Source organism: Medicago sativa, chromosome 1 (genome assembly GCF_051527215.1).
Source record: "Medicago sativa cultivar Bolivia chromosome 1, Bolivia_mono, whole genome shotgun sequence".
NCBI classification, from domain to species: domain Eukaryota; kingdom Viridiplantae; phylum Streptophyta; class Magnoliopsida; order Fabales; family Fabaceae; genus Medicago; species Medicago sativa.
Window position 1 is genome coordinate 7,083,848 of NC_140749.1, and position 19,530 is coordinate 7,103,377.

Consider the following 19,530-nt stretch of genomic DNA (forward strand, 5'->3'; position numbering starts at 1 on the left):
CCAGTAATCCTTAAAATGTCCTAATATTGAGTTTCACTTTATTTTTTTCAAATGACAATCGTTAGTAATTAATTGTTATAGTAATTTTTTCACTCATAACCTCCAACATCTTTTCTCTTAGCTACGGCACCCACCATTGAGTTTCTCATATTATGCAAAAACATTCAAAGAAAATCAATGAAAACAAAAGATTAAGCTGAGTTAGTTTGAATTACCAAACTAATAGTGACAGCTGTCAAAAATCATAACTAACTACACCTGTTATAACTAACTTAATTACACTCAAATAAGAAGTTAAACTGCAAATGCAAAGTCTAATCCGAAAGTGTAATACGAAAAGTCATCACCTTTTCATAACATTTCCAAGTAAGCATTGTTTTGTATATATTCAGTGGCGCGCTCATACAATACAAAACGTGACACTCAAACAATATAACAATAACAACACTTTCTTCTTTGCTCTCTCTCTCCTGTTTTGCGTGTGACAAAAGGTATATTTCGTTCTTAATAAGTCTGTTTTATGGATTCTTGATACATGTTCTTGTTCTTCTTGATTCATCATTGACTGTGTTTATATATGAACTATTGCATTGCATGTTTTGCCAATTTTGTAATCATATACAAAACGTGACACTCAAACAATATAACAATAACAACACTTTCTTCTTTGCTCTCTCTCTCCTGTTTTGCGTGTGACAAAAGGTATATTTCGTTCTTAATAAGTCTGTTTTATGGATTCTTGATACATGTTCTTGTTCTTCTTGATTCATCATTGACTGTGTTTATATATGAACTATTGCATTGCATGTTTTGCCAATTTTGTAATCATATAAAATCAAAATTTTCTAGGTATGAAATTGAATCATTGATTAATTCATGTTCTAATCTTTGTTCTTTTTTTCTTTTGACATTTCATTAATCTAACCTAAACTACTTCGTTTTGTACTAGTATCCCTTACCATGTATCTGATTCTTTAAAAAAATAAAAAAAAATAAAAATTAGATTATCTACCCACAATCTATGAAGTGCGAAATAGAAGGATGTTAGGTGTCTGACATGTGTCGGTCTCCGACACATCTGATTATGTTCAATTAATTTATTTTTTCAAATTTTAGGAAATGTCGACACTGACTTTTTTTTGTTTTGACTTTTTGCATTTATGCCATCGAGTTTATGCAAAAAGATTGTTTCTTGACTTTTTTTCTTCATTTTCTTTAACCATGTAGGGATTGGGAATTCTTCCCTCCACTTTCTCTCTCTCTCTTTCCTCTCTGACTGTGATCGTGCAATATGACTTTTCTTGGACTATGTAAGTTTCTTTTTAATCATATAAATTAGTAATGTGTGATTTAGGCTGCATAAGTGGATCATATGATGTTATCATGGATTCTCACACCCTAGTATTTTCTTGTGTGTTATATATTTATCAATTTCCTTGATAATATACTACGGTCTTCCATGCACTCTAGCCGTCGATTAACATTACCTTTTATTGTGTAGACTATATTATTTTGGAATCTAATTTGGGACACTAATGCATGGTTCACTTATGCACCTAGCCTCAGACTTGAAACAAAGGAAATGATAGAAAGGAAGTGAAAATGTTAAAAGCGAGGGGAATTTGTGGAATGTTTCTTTTTATCTTTATGTTAAAGAGTAACAAATACTAATTATATCCAGTTTAAGTTTCTCTCTATTTATCTTTTCCTCACTCACTCGACTTTTCTAAGTTATGAAAACATTTTTTCAACGATTATATTTTTCCCTTGCATGCGTCCCTCTTCTGTGATTATATTTTTCTTTTCAATGTTCTTAACATTTAATTCTTCAATAGAGTCAAGCTAGAGTTCTTCTATGCTTACTAAATCAAATTCACATTCACATTCTTTTGCCATAGTCACTACCACTTTTTTTGTTACTTCTCAACTATCAGAGGGACGACCTCCCCGATTATGTTGTACGTAGCCTATATACTAAAAAACAATGTTTGTTTCTGTGATTCTTATTAGCATATTGAATTTAAATAACCTTGCTTTTTTATTTGTGAAAAAAGATAAATCTATAAAGATGCATTATTTTGGGAAATCATATCCACTTTATCTTTCTGTGCATCTCACATGTTAAGGCTTTAGTGTGTATGTGTATGTATTAGGTTAAAGTAATAATTTTTTTCTTAATTAAATCGCAGGTTTTCTCTATTCACCGGTGCCGATCTCGGCAATGCCGCACGTGGTTGTATTCACAGCAGTTTTCCTGTATTACATGCTTCCTATGGTATATAGAGGTGGACCATGAGGGTCGTCCCGGTGATCGCCAGACAGATCAGGGATAGCTGCACCTGGACTCTAGGAGAGGCGTTGATCTTTGGCTATTTCTACATAGCACTCATGTTGACTGCAATTCATTTCCTAGTGAAATTCAAACACTAGGAAATGATTTGTATAGATTGATAGACTATTTTTTTGACTAGATTTGACTCCGGCTGCTGCTGTTGTACTATGACATTTTTTTAGATTGTTTACTTTTTTTTTGATACATATGTTTTGTTACTTATGTTCTATATAGATACTTAGATCACTTCTTGACACGTGTATGTATGAGTTTGGAATTGTATTGTAGAAACTCTACCTTCCTTTTAGAAGTGAATGGAAATTAGTACTATTGAGAAATTATGAATATGAAAGAATTACAATTTACATGCATAGTTTTAACTTGTCAAAATTTCCTGTTAAAAGATATGAGGGAGGAAGAAGATGAACAAAAAAACATTCACAAACAACTTTTATCTCACAGTTAGAATGCATATGAAAGGATTACATGCATAGTTTTAACTTGTCAAAATTTCCTCTTAAAAGCTACGAGGGAGGATGAAGACGAACAAAAAAACATTCACAAAAAAATAATCAGAAAATCTGCACAAGAAAAGGAACACAAAAGCCAGTCTACTGAAGACTAAACCCCAAATTTTGTTCAGTCAGATTTTTAAGGATGGGTAGGTATAGGCCTTATAAATTGAAGTCTAAACTGTCCCGAATTCCAAACTCCTTACCAATCTTTTTGAAACTTAATTTCCTACATTTTGCAGGTACAACACAAGGCAGATGCCTTATTGCATTATCAGAGATTCGGAATCAAAGAAAGTGTGCAATTTGGAATTTTGACTGATAGAGTATTACACTTGGTCCATGACACATGACATGGAATTTAGAATTGAATAATTGACAAAATCTCAAATAGTATTGTTGGCATTATAGATTGCATCCCACATAATTCTACCCCACATATACAAAACAAGAATCAATTTACATGTAACTGATATATCATAATCAACCATCCAAACATGGCCTCATATTCAGGATAATATTAACAATTCACACGACATATGTATTAACATTAATAATCATCAAAATACCCTAACTTACATTCTAATTAGTAATGAATCCTAATATTAAAAATAAATCCTAGAAACTGTCAATTATAGGAAACACTTGCATTCATGATGTGCGACATCATCTTCCTTGCAAGGGTTCTAGTGCCTGCAAAGACTTCAAGGCTTCCTTGAGAGGGCTCTAGCTCCGACAAACGCATTGAGTGGTGGACTTCAATGATGAAGACGAGGATAGGAATAAGAAATAATTCCCCGTTGATGTTGGAAGATGGATTGATCCAATGGATGATGTGAGGGATGGACACTCTGGAAAGGAGCCAGAGGCATATATGCTGCAATAACACCAATTTAAGATCCGTTGTTGTGGATGCAAAAGTCCAATTGAAGCGGTGAGAGATAACGATGATCATGAAGATGGCAGGGGGCATACATTCGGCGGTGATTTTGACCGATGGATTGATCTGGTGAACAAGCCGAGGAAGGTAGAACTGAACAATGAGTGAGAGGCAAAAATAAAAAATGAACTCTGCTGTCATATTCATTGTCACAAATGATTCCATCCAATCCATGAAAGGAGGGAGGCAGAACTCAAAACAGAGTGTGTAGCATATATGATAACATAACTCCATCACTTCCATTGTTTCTGTGAGCAAAGAAAGTGTGAGTATAATTAGTAATAATATTATAGATCAAACATAAAGACAGAAAAGAAAAGGTAACCACCAAATTAGTCCTTCACTTTGTATGGTGCACTTCAATAGTTTCATGAGATTATGAATATTTCAAGAAAGTCTGTTAATTGTCAAGTTGGTCCGTAAGTTTAACTTTAACCACTTGATCAATTTATTTAGTTTGTAACATGCTGTCAGAAGGACTAATAGGAGTCAAAATTGACCTTTTTAAAAATATTCATAATGTCATTAACCTACTTCCTGTCATCATTATTATAAGAAACATCTGATTTTTATATTTATTTAATAAATAATGTATCTCATTATAAAATATAGACTAGATATATCACTTACACATTCAATTGTTTCTTACACATCTAATCCCAAGTATTGTAATTGTACTTAAGAGGCAAAAGTGCAATTAAGTAAAAAAGAAAAGTGGAACCAAACCAAAATTGAAGAGTGTCTCCCATGTCCCAAACATAGCAATTTATCGAACTAATGTTGTTATTGAAACGGACATCAAATGGAAAACTCAACAAATTGATAGAGATCATAGAAAGCAGTAAGGAAGGGAGCGACGGACATACCTTTAGTCTGCTGATGCGATTTCCAGTCCAGAATCCTGATTTCTTCGATTGATTTCAGAAGCAGAAGAAGAAGTGAGTAACTAGTTTCGCTAATAACCCTTGTTTATATAGTGTGTTATTATATCCTTAAATAAGTAACAACTTGTACCCGTTTTGTTTGGCGGTCGTGATGGTTCCCTAAATCTAATATTTGATTTCACTGAAAAATATGATAAGTTTCTTATTAATTAAGGAAATTTTGTTTCGGAGTTAAGAGATTCTAGAGATTTTTTTAAAAGATTTTTAAAAAAATTTAAGAGCCCGTTTGTTATAGTTTTTTGAAGAAAAAAATCACTTTTTTTAAACAAATAATTACTTTTAAGAGTTTTGCATCCGTTTGTTACAGATTTTTAAAAAAATCAGAATCTAAAAAAAATCTAAAAACAGTTTCAAATGAGAAGCTGTTAAGAGCAGTTTTTTAAAAAATATATTTTTTTTAGAGGAGAGAGAAAAATACAATTTAAAAGATTGAACTAATTTTGTAACAAAAAATCCCTTTTATATAGTTGTATCCAAACAAACTAGATTATTTGTTTAAAAAAAGTGATTTTTGTTACGGTAAACAAACGTAAAATAGATTCTGATTTTTCACAAAATCTCTAAAATATAATCTCTAAATTATTTTATGTGAAAATCACTTTTATTTTAATCCATAACAAACGGGCCCTAAAGCTATTTTTGTGATTTCACTGAAAAATATGATAAGTTTCTTATTGATGAAGGAAATTTTGTTTCGAAGTTAAGAGATTCTAGAGATTTTCTTAAAAGATTTTTTAAAAAAATTTAAAGCTATTTTTTGTTCGTTTACTAACATAAAAATCATTTTTGTTAGATTTGAAACTATTACACTTGAGTTTTTTGTATTAAAAAAATAGATTTTTAAAAAGCTACTTGGAATACCTTTTCATTTTGAGGTTAAAAATGATTTTTTTTAACAAAATGGATTTTTTTAAAATCTAAAACAAACACTACAAAATTAAAAAAACTGATTTTTTAGTTAAAAAAATAAATTTTTTTAAAATAAAACCAAACAAACGAGCCCAAAATTCAAATATATAACAAATAAACTTGTAACAAACTAGTAGCGTTCTCTTAAAAAAAAAATCTAGCAATCGCCTTATGCGAGTTTGTTTGCTCTTTTTATTGCATTAGTTCGTATAAATTATAAACAATATTTTTTATAAAATTTTGATCAAAATTATAAATATAGATAATAGATATTTTGTAATTTCATATTATAACAAACTATATTTATCTTTTTCTATGATATCTATAATTTATAAATATAGATAATAGATATTTTGTAATTTCATATTATAACAAACTATATTTATCTTTTTCTATGATATCTATAATAGTAGCAAATTTAATATAAATTTTTATATTTTTTATTGACACCAACAAAATAGCATTCTTATAGTCTAATTTGTTTAAGAGTGTAATTTAAAGTGAAAAAAGTCAGCACAAAACCATTTATTCTATTATGTTATTTTTTGAGTAAATTTTCATAAAAATCATTTTTATAAATAAAAAGAAAAGAAAAATCTTTTTTTAAAAACTATAACAAACGAGTCCATGGAATCAGGGTTAATATTTGTACTAATTTCTCTTTTAATGTAAATAAATTGCCATGTTATCATTTAGAAACTGACATGCATTCAACAGTAACTTAGAAAAAGTCTTAGTAACAAACAACAAGAATATAGTAGCGCCCTTAAAAAAAGATTATAGTAGCAATGCCTAAAAATATATTGATATTATTTTCTTCAAAAAAATATATATATATTGATATTGAGTGTATCATCACCCGTTTGCAAAACTATGTACTCCCAAGCCAAGGACAAATCCACATTACTGTGTACCCTCACATAGCCCAAGGTCAGGCCGTCGTTGCCACGTGTGGTGGTCGTATTGAGTGCATCATCACCCGTTTATAAAATTGTGCACTCAAAGACTTATTTTTGGAGGTCATTCCTCCACTGTATAAACACTAGTGCTATGTGTAAACAATTTAATGTGGGACTTTTAGAAGAAAAAAAATCAATTCAAACCCAAACACGTAAAGTGTTCTAATCACTATAGACCTCTTTTATTTTATGTCCAATGTTTGTTTTTGATATGGTATAATGCAATGGGGTATGGAGTAAGAGATATGGAGAACAGCTGAGTGTCCCTGAGCCAAATAATGAGCTTACTCTGAAGTTTAGAGGTTGTCGAGGTGGTTTAAGGTTGAGAGTCCTTGCTCCAAAAGATTGGGGAAATTTTTGCTCGAGTTTTCTGTCAAGAGGATCCTCATCAAAGTCTGTCTGGAATGTTGTCGTCGGTTACTCTGATTTGATCGATTAATTTACGCAAAAGGATGACAAAGATCATTGTTGGAAATCCGCCCCTACTTGCCTTATGTTGGCTTGTTTTTTAGAAGTAGATTTAATCCCATAGTTAGTTAGATAGGAACCTTTAAATTAGAAATAATGGCTAAGATTAAAAGATTTTTTTAATTAGCTCACGTGACTTTTTAATAAGTTATTGATTTATAGGAATAAATCATTAACTTGTTTATCAAATACTCAAATCAGAATAAGAATTTTAACTGTAACAATTTAAACTAAGAATGCAAGATATGATAAGGGCTTGTTTGGCAAGTCTCATTTTTACGCTTACAACTTATGTCTTATAAGTTTATTTGACTATAAAAGACATGTTTGATAATCATCACTTTCTCATAAGTTCATAACTTATTTTTACTAACTTATATATATCATTTTTATAAACTAATTCAAGTAGTTTATAGCTTATCATTTTTATATCAATTTTACCCCTGTAATATTATTTTTATTTATTTATTGACAAAACCCTTGTAATATTAATTAAATATATTATTTTTAAGTTATGAGTCATGTTAACTTGTGCCCTAAGGGCACATGTTAAGGAACCCAAAAAGAGCAACTTTGCATTGGAAAACATAACATTTTAACTTTTAAGAAGTTGACTGCACGACTTTTAATAAGTATATTTCTATATTGAGTTCCTTAACATGTGCCTTTGAGGGCACAAGTTAATATTTCCCTTAAGTTATTTCATATTTATAAGTTAATTCAGCTACTAACTTTATCAAACATTATAAGTTTAATTGGTTAACTTATTTGTCATCCGTTATTCGTTATTTTATATCAAACAAAAACTATTAAGTCTCATAGACAAAAAAAAAAAAATAATCAATCAATCTTATTATTTATCATTTTTTTTTAAAGAAATAACTTATCACATTTTGTTCCTTAAATAAAAACCTATCATATTTTGTTATCACATCAAATATTAAATTGATATAAGATATGATTTTTATTTATCATTATAAGTTTTTTTTTTTTGGGAAATTATCATTATAAGTTTAAAATAGGCTTTTTGAAAGATCCAACACAAAGCCGGACACAAGTTGTTCCTTATTTAAGGATATATACCAGGGTGGGTCATTAGCGATACAAAGCTACTTACTTCTCGTTCACAAATCGCATCAGAATAAGGTAAGAATCTCCCTTAAAACTCATTCCATTATTATTTCCTTTATAGCTATCAATTCAACATGATATCAGCGACTGATTCCAATTTCCCCCTAGCCCTAGGTAGGTTGTCATCACTAGTCGGATAAATTGCTATGTTTGGGATATGTGAGAGACTTCAAATTTGCTCCCAACTTTCTTTTCTTTTGGCTTTAAGTATCACAATTGTGCGGTTTTGACTCCCATATTTGTTTTTGAGTAATATTGCCTTTTGTGATTTCTATTCTATCTTAAATTCCCAAAAATCGAAAGTGACTGAAATCTCTATTTACGGTTTCAAAGATTAGCCCATCACGGTCCTACGTGACTCAAGGGTTTAGTTAGTTGGGAAAACTGACTCGAAGGATTAGTTAGTTTTTTGCAGTTGTACGCATAGATATCCTTTTTACACACAAAAAGGGGGAAAAACATAAGGGGCCAAAATCGCACGATCACATTACATGCGGAAATAAAAATGCAATTAAACCTTCTCTTTTATGTATCTATTTTTAAATTTTTAATATTACATATTACTGATTGTACTCTCTTTTGTTCACAGAAACAATGGAAATGATGGAGTTATGTTATCATATATGCTACACACTCTGTTTTGAGTTCTGCCTCCCTCCTTTCATGGATTGGATGAATACATTTGTGAAAATGAATACAACGGCAGAGTTCATTTTTTATGCATGCCTCACACTCTTTATTCATCTGTACTTCCATCGTTTCATCCATTGGATCAATCCATTCATCAACATCACCACCAAAGGCATGCTCACTCCCATCGTCATCACCATCATCCTCTTTCACCGCTTCGATTGGAGCTTTGCATCCACAACAATGGATCTTAAAATGGCATTATTTAGTCATATATGCTATGGACTCCTTTTCAATTTGTCCATCCCTCACATCATCCATTGGATCAACCCATCTTCCAATGTCACCAATGAGTTCCTTCTTATTCCTATCCTCGCTGCCATCATTGAATTCCACCGTTGGATGCCTTTGTCGGAGCTAGAACCCTCGCAAGGAAGGTGATGGCACACATCATGAATGGATGGGTTTCCTATAATTGATAGTTACTAGGATTTTTTATTTTATTATTAGGATTCATTACTAATTAGAATGTAAGTTAGGATATTTTGATGATTATTAATGTTAATATATATGTCGTGTGGATTATTAATATTATCCTCAATATGAGGCCATGTTTGGATGGTTGATAATGATTATGATATATATCAGTTATATGCATATTGATTTTTGTTTTGTTAATGTTGGGTAAAAATTTTTGGCTTGCAAGTTACAATCCATAATGCCCACGACCTTATTTGAGAACTAAACTTCTCTAAATGGCTGAAATATTAGAACTTGACAATTATTCTATTCCAAATTCAATGTCATGTGTAAGGGACTGAGTGTAATACTCATAAATCAAAATTCCGAATTGCACGAACTTTCTTTGATTCTGAATCTCTGATATTGTAACAAGGCATCTGCATTGTGATTTATCTGCAAATTGAAGTTTCAAAAAGAATGATAAGGAATTTAGGGCATCCGCTAATCCATCCTTAAAAATCTGACTAAGCGAAATTTGAGGCAATTTAGTCTTCCTTCAGTAGGCTGGCCTTTGTAATGGTGGGTTTCGAGTTGCATATGTGAATTTTTTGATTTTTTTAGTGAATATATTTTCTCGTTCATCTCCTTCCTATTCTATTGTTGTGGTATATATATTTTGGGGTTAAATATGTTTTTGATCTATGTCCCTATAAATATGTCAAATGTTTAGTTTTTTTTTTTGAAACAACTTATTAATACCAGCTCATACAAGGAGTACAAATACATGGTAACGGCAAAAACGCCAAAACAGAAAAAAGCACTAAGGTTGTAATACTGCTGATAATCACAGCCAACCTGCACCCTAACCAAAACAAAACCCCTGAACCGGCAGCTATAACAGAAAAACAGCAACAACAGAAAACTGGCTTAGCAGAAAAACAAAAGCCCAAAAGGTACAGCAGAACTACAGCAACCTCAACAGACAAAAGTCCCGCACACCTCTAAAACTGCCCCACCTTATCTTAATAAGCATTCCTTGGGGTTCCAGCACCACTCGTAATAGAGGCAGGGAGGACTCCTAAGTCTAGAATTCGCCCAATTCCACGAAATCACCTTAATATCCTCCACTATTTCACCAAAATCCTTGGAAATATTGTAAAAGATCCTATCATTTCTCGCTTTCCAAATAGACCATAACACCGCGTGCCAAATCAAACCAATAACCTTTCCGAAGCTTACGCCTCCCAATCTCCCCATTCCAACACTCAAAATGTTGAAAAAGGGATTGAGGTGTAATGAAATTAATCCCCAACGAACCACCTACCTTCGACCACACTTTAAACATCCACTCACAATGAAGAAAGAGATGAGCCGCCGTTTCAACCACTTGATCACAAAACTCACACTTCCCCAAAGACACCGGTGGTAGTATACGCCGACTCAGCAAGTTGTCTTTTGTTGGTATACGATTGAGGAGTAATTGCCAAGAGAAAACAACCACTTTTAGAGGCGCCGGGCTTCTCCACAACAAATCAAACACCACTTTCTTCGTCCTCTCCAAGGGCTCTAGGGGCATCAACAAACTCTCAAGAGAAGCATAAGATGAGGACACCAAAAACATCCCTTCCTCCTCCAACTTCCACCACCATGAATCTACCTCTTCCACCTTCTCCCATCCGACTAGACACTCAAAGAGGTTATGAACTAACCCCTCTTCCCACACAAAAAGGTTTCTCCTCCACATGAAATGCCAATCACCCCCTCCTACCCCATCCACCCATACCTCCCCAACCATAGCCTCTTTTTGACGAGAAATAGAGAAAAGTCTTGGGAAACTAATATAAAGAGGCTCATTTCCCACCCATCAGTGCACAGAATGAGATAGAGAAATGTTGTTTTTAGTTACTACACCCAAATTTCAGTCCCGAGGAATAGCATGCTTTTAGTCCCTATTTTGGTTTTAAAATCAGGGTAGTTTTGTTTTTTGCAAGGACTGAAAATGGGTATATGGACTAAAAATGAAATTTAAAGTATTATGTTTTCATAGTTTCATTTAGCACATCTCATTCTGCATATTGAATGAACGCAGCAAGGTTGATTGTTTGCAACTTTGTATATTTCAAAAGAAAAAAAGAAAAGAAAATGATTAAAACTTTGTAACCTTCGTGTTGAGTTATTGCCACAGACAATTGTCCACTTGTTCCAACCATTTTAGGATCTGATACTTAGGCTCCATCATCACTGATCAGTAGTTTGATGTTTCCTAGGAGTTTTCTACAAGTAACTTCATTCATGATCTCTGCCTTGAACAACCGATATATATCATTCAAGTGTTGAAAAGAATGGTACATACACAGAATTTAATATTTTTCCAAACATAAATGATCTCCAAATAGCAAAGGATTCTTGTATGAAATCAAGACCTTGTCCAGAAGCAAGGAAATATTACATTTATTAGATTTCTTCAATGCATTGCCTGTTGGAAAAACATGGAATGGTTGGGTTTCATTTACAATATAGATTCGGAGTAAAATGAACTAAAAAGTTGCATTCTTTCTGCATGTGGGGTGGGTTACCTGTTCAGCACGATGTTACCAAACTAATACTTAGCTGGCTTAGGACACTTATAGTCATATATATAGAGCTTTTATTCTTCTTAAGCTTCCTTAAACTAACTACATTTCCTAAAAGAAAAATGCCCCAAACCAAAAGTTTGCTACAGCTTGTTACCAAAGTAAATCCATTGATATAATTAATCATCCTACAACCAAATACTAGATTGTGAACTGGATTAATGGACGTGAATAAAACCCTTGACCAATAGGATTTAAGGAGTCCTAAGCTGTTTCAATTTCAAACATGGTAGAACAGTTCTAACATGCTAAAGAGGACAAAGACCGTGAGATAAATTCAATGAAATCCAAATTATTCGAATAAAACATACAAAGTTTTAATACGAGGAATTTACTAGATATAACCATAATAAAATTTGAAAGGTTTTCTTTTGAAGAGCTAAAGCCCGCTTGATTAAATAAAATAGGTAGAACATAAACAAATCTAGATACATCATCACACTTTTTTACATTCCTTTATGGTGCTGGCTTGGAAATGAGTGTATCAAATTAAGTGGAAAGACATACTTCAACTACATTTTCATTATTAACCTACCCTATTGAGATCATTAGAGGAGAAAAAAACATTGATAAATTATCACACATAAAAGTCCAAACTTAATAGTTGAAATTTGATCATGAGTACATCAATTTGCCGCAATAGCAAAAACATTCTCACCTATAGACCCTCACCCTCCTCACATCAAGATGGTTCATCCTTTAACCTATGTCAATAATGTCATTAGATGTATCCCGACGTATTGGTAACCGTTAGATTGAGAGTTTAATGTAATACACATGGGTTGATGAAAATACAATAGTTGTAGAAATCTAATAACTTAATTTATTAACATGAAATGCATGAGCTTAATTTGTTATATAAGTTTTCTAGCCAGTCTTGAATTCACGAACATCTAAGGGTGGGAAGGTAGCATGTGAACTATTTTAACCATGTCACTATTTTAGATATGTATTTATTTTACCTTTTTTACTTTCTTTTAAATATTCTAATGGTTATAAATTCATTTTAGCATCACTGATAGCATTTCAGAGGTTCATAATATCCAATCTTAAATTATTTTTGTTTCTGTTCTGTTTACAGAAACAGGATCTATCTTCTTAGCAAGAGGTGTCTTTTTCACGACATTTGTTTGATCCTTCGTGAGTGATATATGCTCCTATCCTTGTTTTATCCAAACGCTAAATCTTTTTAAGGATAATTAGTGTTTACTCTTGTTGTGTGGCTTCTTAACAGAGTTGACTGTTGAGCCAACTATTTAACAAAAGTTTGTGGTGAAATGTTGAAAAAATACCAAGGGTTTTGGAAAAAAAAGAAATTGGAAGAAGAGGACTTTGGGGGTTTATTTTTCTTTATAATATCAAATCCTTCTTTAAAGAACTCAAAAATTGTATTGGAGGAGAGTTTTGGAAGGTTCATAGCAAAGTTATGTCACGTACACCATCAAGGTCCATGCCTTTCTAACTTAAAATGTGGTGGCATTGTTCTCATGTGAAGCCGAATATTTGGCAGTTTGTCAAGCATCATGGTTAGAAATGTTACTTGATGAAATTGGTTTAAATGGATCTGTCATCAGAGACAATGAGGATGCTGTAGATTAAAGGTCTGCAATAGATTTGGCTAAAGATCATGTTGCACATAGAATAAGAAAACATTATTGTGAAAAAAATTCATATTGTGTGTGACCATGTTAACAAGGAGAAGCTGCCGATGGTGCATTTCGAGACAAAGGTTCAAATGGCAAATGTGCTGACTAAACCAAACCATCGAGTAAGGGCAGGTTTGAAGAGCTTTATTAAAGAAATGCTTGGAGTGGAGTCACTAACCAAAGTGAATTAAGGAGGTGTGTTGAGAAATAATGTGTAATTCAATTAGTTAGTTGACTTAAGTGGGTTATTTAGTGCTGACTTGACATTTGTTAGTAAAGTTAGTTAGAATCTAACCAACGGTTTGTTAAGTGCACGTGTCCTATTAAAGACATCACTTGGTTGACATATCACCCCTCAACCTCGTGTGTTTTCAGTTAAAGCTCACAAAGTTCACTTAGTCAATTAATAAAAGTTTTTTATTTATCATCATTTTCTATTTCTTTCTTGTGTCGGTATATGTTGCTATCATTCTTCTGTGTCACAATATATGTTGTTATAATGAAAATAGTCTTTCTTTATCGTAAAAAGACAATACTTATCTTTGTAGCACCGACACTTCTGATCGAAGGCGTGTCTGATGTCCGACACGACATCAACAAATTTGATTACATTGAATTATATCATGTTGTCTAATTATTATCGGAGTTAACATATCGATGTCAACGTGTCAATGTCAATGTCGTGTCAGTGTATGTACTTCATATATACTTACACATGGTACTTGGGCACAATTCATCAGGTTTCTCACATAACCTTTTCTAAACAATGTTGTTTAAATCATTTTCATATGCAATAGTTGTAATAATTTGAAACTACAAGCATTCAATTTTACTCAAAATCAATTATAAACTCTAAAATAAACATACACTAATAATACAACATAAATGAATAAAATAAAAAAGGTGGGTGATTAAACAAGCGATTTTCCATTGTAAGTTGAATGTGCTTCCTTCCAAACGCTAACGTCCTTGAATCCAAAATCCAATGCTTACTGTCACACCCCAATAATACACGGTTACACCGCTTTTGAGTTTGATGTCTTTTTTGGTCAAAATAGTGTAAAAACTCTATCTTAGATTCTTAGTTAGAGTCTTGATAAATCAAATAAAAAATCATTAGTTTTCCATTGATGTAAAAAATTGTTCCCACATTCAAATAATAAAGCCTAAAAGAAAATTATTCCCGCATTCAATACTATAATCTTTAAAATATTCTTTAATGAAAGAAGTTTCTACAAAATAAAAAATTGTTTAGGAAGTGAAATAATTTTTTGATCACGCCAAAAAATTTAAATAGCTTAATTGAATCTCTTTTGTCAATCTAAGTATTATTAGTTATTTTTACTTGTAAATGAATCTATATGAACTTTACATTTCTTTGCACATTAAATTTACTACAGTAAATTGCAAAAAAATCAAATAAAAAAGTTAGACAAAGCTAAGTACCAAACTATAACAAGCAGTGAATTCCTGAACATACAAAGTTTCCATTGATGTAAAAAATGAGTAATGAATTACATAAGGAGTGAATACGTGTGTATAACTTATATTCAGGCCATTATAAGGAAGAATAGCCCTAATGCTATAGGACTTTTGATGTATATAAGGACTCTTGTTGTGGCTTCACAGTGAAGGGTAGCGCGCTTGCTCATGAGCTTGCACAGCTGCTGCACTGAATAGGAAATACTTTACCTTGTGTTGGTTAGGTAAATCAGTTTATCACAGCTGCTGCACTGAATAGGAAATACTTTACCTTGTGTTGGTTAGGTAAATCAGTTTATCAACTAGTCTTCTGTATGATTCAGGATCTATCGGAAGTGTGCCTGATTCCTAAGGCAATTTGGTGCCCCTCTGTATTTGTGTGGAGGCTGATTTGGAAGCAAGTAGTATTGTGTCAGTTTGAGACCTGGAAATCTCCAATCCAACGTAATATTTCAATTATCCCAGGTCTTCAATCTTGAACCAGCTACGAAGAAAGCTTTTGATTAATGTGATCTCTTCAATATCATTTCCAGCTAAAATAAGGTCATCTACATAAATAAGCAAAGCAATGAATGAGTCTGTATTACTTTTAATAAACAGATAAGGGTCAGAAATAGATTGTTGATATCCACAAACTGCAATTTTCAGAATAATTGCAATTTTCATCAGTAGCATGATGTAAATTCTGGTATGGAAAGCCTTGTTCATAAAAAATGGCGTCTAGAAATAAAAGTACATTGAGTAGTAAGATCTAGTAAAACATAATCTTTGGTACCAATTTTGTAGCCTAAAAATACATTTACTAGCTTTTGGGTCGTTTGTCTCTTTGTTGAACTAAAGTAGGAGCAAAGGACAAACAACCAACGATTTTAAGAAAGGTGACATGTGTTAATGCATAAGACCAAAAACATTTGGGCAATTTAGAATGAAAAAGAGATCTGGTAACATTCAATAAATGTATATGCTTCCTTCCTACTGTAGAATTTTGTGGTGGTGTATCCACACAAGTTTGATGAATGATTCCTAAAGAATAGTAGGTAGCATTTGAAATTCCAAGCTATATTATCACTTCTAATTGTGTTGAGCTTGACAGAAAATTGAGTAGAAACAAATGAAATTATATTTTGAATAGATGGTGTTGTATCAGATTTATGTTTCATTAAAAAAGTCAAAGTATCATGAAAAATTATTAACAATAGTTAAGAAATATTGGAAACCTTGTAAAAAGATGGAACTACTAGGGGCCCATATATCCATATGTAAAAGGCCAAAACAATTTGATGAAAATCTGTAAACTCACCTGTTTAATCAAGAAAATCACAGTCGACAGATATGAACAAATAAAAATCATCCTCAACGATAACATCAGCTCTTCGACAGTGACAATGATCCTGCATACAACAAATAAAATTAATGGATGCAAAACGAGGATTAAATGGGGAAGAAAAGATGAGAATGCAAGTGGAGATAAGGAACAGGAATCCAAAGAGATCTCAAGAATGAAAGGGTGAGAATGATGTTATATTTGACAATGATGACTCTGAGAATGAGCTTTCTCAATGAGCAGGGCACCCCAAGAAATCTTGAAAAATATGAGCACATGTTATATTTGACAATGATGACTCTGAAAATATTAAAACCACGTTGACCTAACAGACAAAATTGTTCTTAATAGCAGAACTCTAGTTACAAAATGTCCACATAATTTAAGCATGAAAATGCTTAAAGTCATAGCCACGTGACAACTTACTTTTATACTTTATATATATTAAGGTTATATATAGGATACAAACATGAATTATCAACTAAACCATAAATAATACAAGGTTCAGTTACATGCATAACAATACTACATTCAGTAACACTAATAGTATCGATCACATTGATCAACCAAACTAGATAAATAGGATTGAGCAGATAATAACAAGCAGATAGCAGCAACTTGTAAGAAATGGGATTAGGACTTGTTCGGCAATAACAAATTTCAATCCACGTTCCAAATTAGAATAGTAGAAAGGGTTTAGGTCCATGCTTAAAAAGTATGCAAGGAATCCAAGCGGTTGAAAAAAAATGTACGCATAGAATTTAATATTTTTCGAAGCATAATGAAATATTTCTTCAATGTATTGTCTTTTTTGGAAAAACTGAAAGGTTGGAATTGATTTGCAATATAGATTCACATGGTATTATAGTAAGATGAACGATCTGAGTTTGTGGTCAGAGATCCAATAGGAGGACTATAGAGCACATAGGAGGAACATACAATTTAAATAGATTTAACTCTCCTTGCTATGGAATCTACGGATCTGTTCTACCATTCCTGAACCACCAAAGTCTAGAATCAAACACCTTTCCTAAGTGTTACGCCGACTTTCTCCAATACTATCATTCCTAATCCTGTCTCGTCTAGTATTTCCATACATCCAGTGTAACATTCTCACCTCTGCTACACTAAGCTTACTCTCGTGTTGACATTTTATCTCCCGATGTTTTGTCTCATACAACATCAATGGTCTTAAAATTGTACAAGATTGTCCCTTTAGCTAGAGTGGTACATTGTTATCACAAAATCCTTAAGAAAATATAGACTGTACAAGATTATTATCCCTTTAGTTTGCATATAGACTGTCAACCATGTTTTTGACTGGTAAATATATTGCCCTTTTCATGGGAAATAGAGAAAATTACAATCTGGTTAACAAATTCAAAAAAGTTATTGTCGTCTTACATCTTTCTCGTGTAATTACAATGAGATGAGTTACTTTATTTATTTGCGATTTTCACTACTCCCTGAAATTTGAACATACTGAAAATATAGCAAGCTGCTTGTTGATGGAAAAATAATTACATGAATGGCCTTATAAATTTCACAATAGAAATGATATCCAGTAATCAGTATGTAAACAAATCTTCACAGGTTATAGTTAGTTCTTTAAGCTTATTGAAATGAGATAATAAAAAAATTGCAACATAAACAAGTCAATTATATTAAGCAATCTTTATTATTTATTCTTTTGATCCTATTTTTTTACCTCATGAGTCATAGTCTTTTTCTTTACAGGGTAAATTTATCTATAGCCCCACTTAGTATTCATTCACAAAATTTCTGACTTAAAAAATGTTTCACCTCTTTAGACATGTCATAAAGTTCAGTAACAAGAGCTATTACTGCCTTCTGAATTCATTTATGTGTGAAGACCATATACTTTCCATGTGTGAAGAACCTATAAAAATTAAGTCAAAATGAGGTTCCAACATTGGTACTGGTAACAATAAGAAAAATGAAACTCAACAACTCATAACAATCCTACCTTTACACCTTCAGCACTTAAGCTCATGGAAGGTGAAATCTCGGATCTGATAATGAAAAAGTGAAAATGCAGAGAGACATACGTAGTTAAACCAAGCTCATGGCGGTGTTTTGTATACATTGAATTAGACTCGCGAGTTGAGTGGGGATTTAGATGATAATGGGGTATGAAACCCTAGCTGCGTTTGGAAAGGTTAAGTGAAGTTAAGAATAGAGAAGGAGAGAAGAAAGTGTGAGTTTCTAAAATTTGTAAGAAGGAATGTTAACCAAAACAATTTTTTAATATAAGGTCAAAATAATTTTCTTATGGGTCATCCTAACCGGTGCCCCGGGCACTCGTTTGTTAAATAAGTTTGGATCTCATCCAAAAGTTAGCTCAAAAGAGGAGGGGACGCTCAAAAGAGGAGGGGACTTTGGATCTCATCCAAGGAGGGAACTCAAAAGGAGGGAACTCAAACATATTTATACAATCGACAACCCGCGAACCGGGGCGATGTGAGACTAACAACAAACTACAACCAACCAACCCGCGAACCGGGGCGATGTGAGACTAACAACAAACTACAACCAACTTCAAAACCAACTTCAACACCCACCTCACGCCTAGTGTGGGCCTGGGTCCAATTCCCACACAACAAACTACAACCAACCAACCCGCGAATCGGGGCGATGTGAGACTAACAACAAACTACAACCAACCAACCCGCGAACCGGGGCGATGTGAGACTAACAACAAACTACAACCAACTTCAAAACCAACTTCAACACCCACCCTCACGCCTAGTGTGGGCCTGGGTCCAATTCCCACACAACAAACTACAACCAACCAACCCGCGAACCGGGGCGATGTCCAATTCCCACACAACAAACTACAACCAACCAACCCGCGAACCGGGGCGATGTGAGACTAACAACAAGTTGAGTGGGGATTTAGATGATAATGGGGTATGAAACCCTAGCTGCGTTTGGAAAGGTTAAGTGAAGTTAAGAATAGAGAAGGAGAGAAGAAAGTGTGAGTTTCTAAAATTTGTAAGAAGGAATGTTAACCAAAACAATTTTTTAATATAAGGTCAAAATAATTTTCTTATGGGTCATCCTAACCGGTGCCCCGGGCACTCGTTTGTTAAATAAGTTTGGATCTCATCCAAAAGTTAGCTCAAAAGAGGAGGGGA

General features: G+C 32.8%; 3 long non-coding RNA genes and 1 pseudogene across 5 annotated transcripts; 1 reads left to right on the forward strand and 3 right to left on the reverse strand.

The window, feature by feature from the left end:
- Positions 1-3,302: 3,302 nt before the first annotated feature.
- On the reverse strand, positions 3,303-4,783 carry LOC146952172 (uncharacterized). Its single transcript, XR_015015412.1, has 2 exons — positions 4,651-4,783; positions 3,303-4,032 (listed from the first exon to the last, which is right to left on the reverse strand). It is a non-coding gene; the product is annotated as an uncharacterized LOC146952172 (long non-coding RNA).
- A 3,327-nt stretch (positions 4,784-8,110) lies between these two features.
- LOC146952173 (uncharacterized) lies at positions 8,111-9,482 on the forward strand. The gene is made up of 2 exons (XR_015034052.1): positions 8,111-8,210; positions 8,785-9,482. It is a non-coding gene; the product is annotated as an uncharacterized LOC146952173 (long non-coding RNA).
- Positions 9,483-10,148: 666 nt separating this feature from the next.
- Positions 10,149-11,082, reverse strand: LOC146952174 (uncharacterized; annotated as a pseudogene).
- A 3,912-nt stretch (positions 11,083-14,994) lies between these two features.
- LOC146952175 (uncharacterized) lies at positions 14,995-18,593 on the reverse strand. 3 transcript variants are annotated; one of them, XR_015034056.1, is made up of 5 exons: positions 18,360-18,593; positions 18,176-18,272; positions 16,349-16,439; positions 15,320-15,596; positions 14,995-15,258 (listed from the first exon to the last, which is right to left on the reverse strand). It is a non-coding gene; the product is annotated as an uncharacterized LOC146952175 (long non-coding RNA). The 3 variants fall into 3 exon arrangements; XR_015034058.1 differs by having other exon boundaries at positions 18,081-18,272; XR_015034054.1 differs by having other exon boundaries at positions 16,349-18,272.
- Between the last annotated feature and the right edge of the window lie 937 nt (positions 18,594-19,530).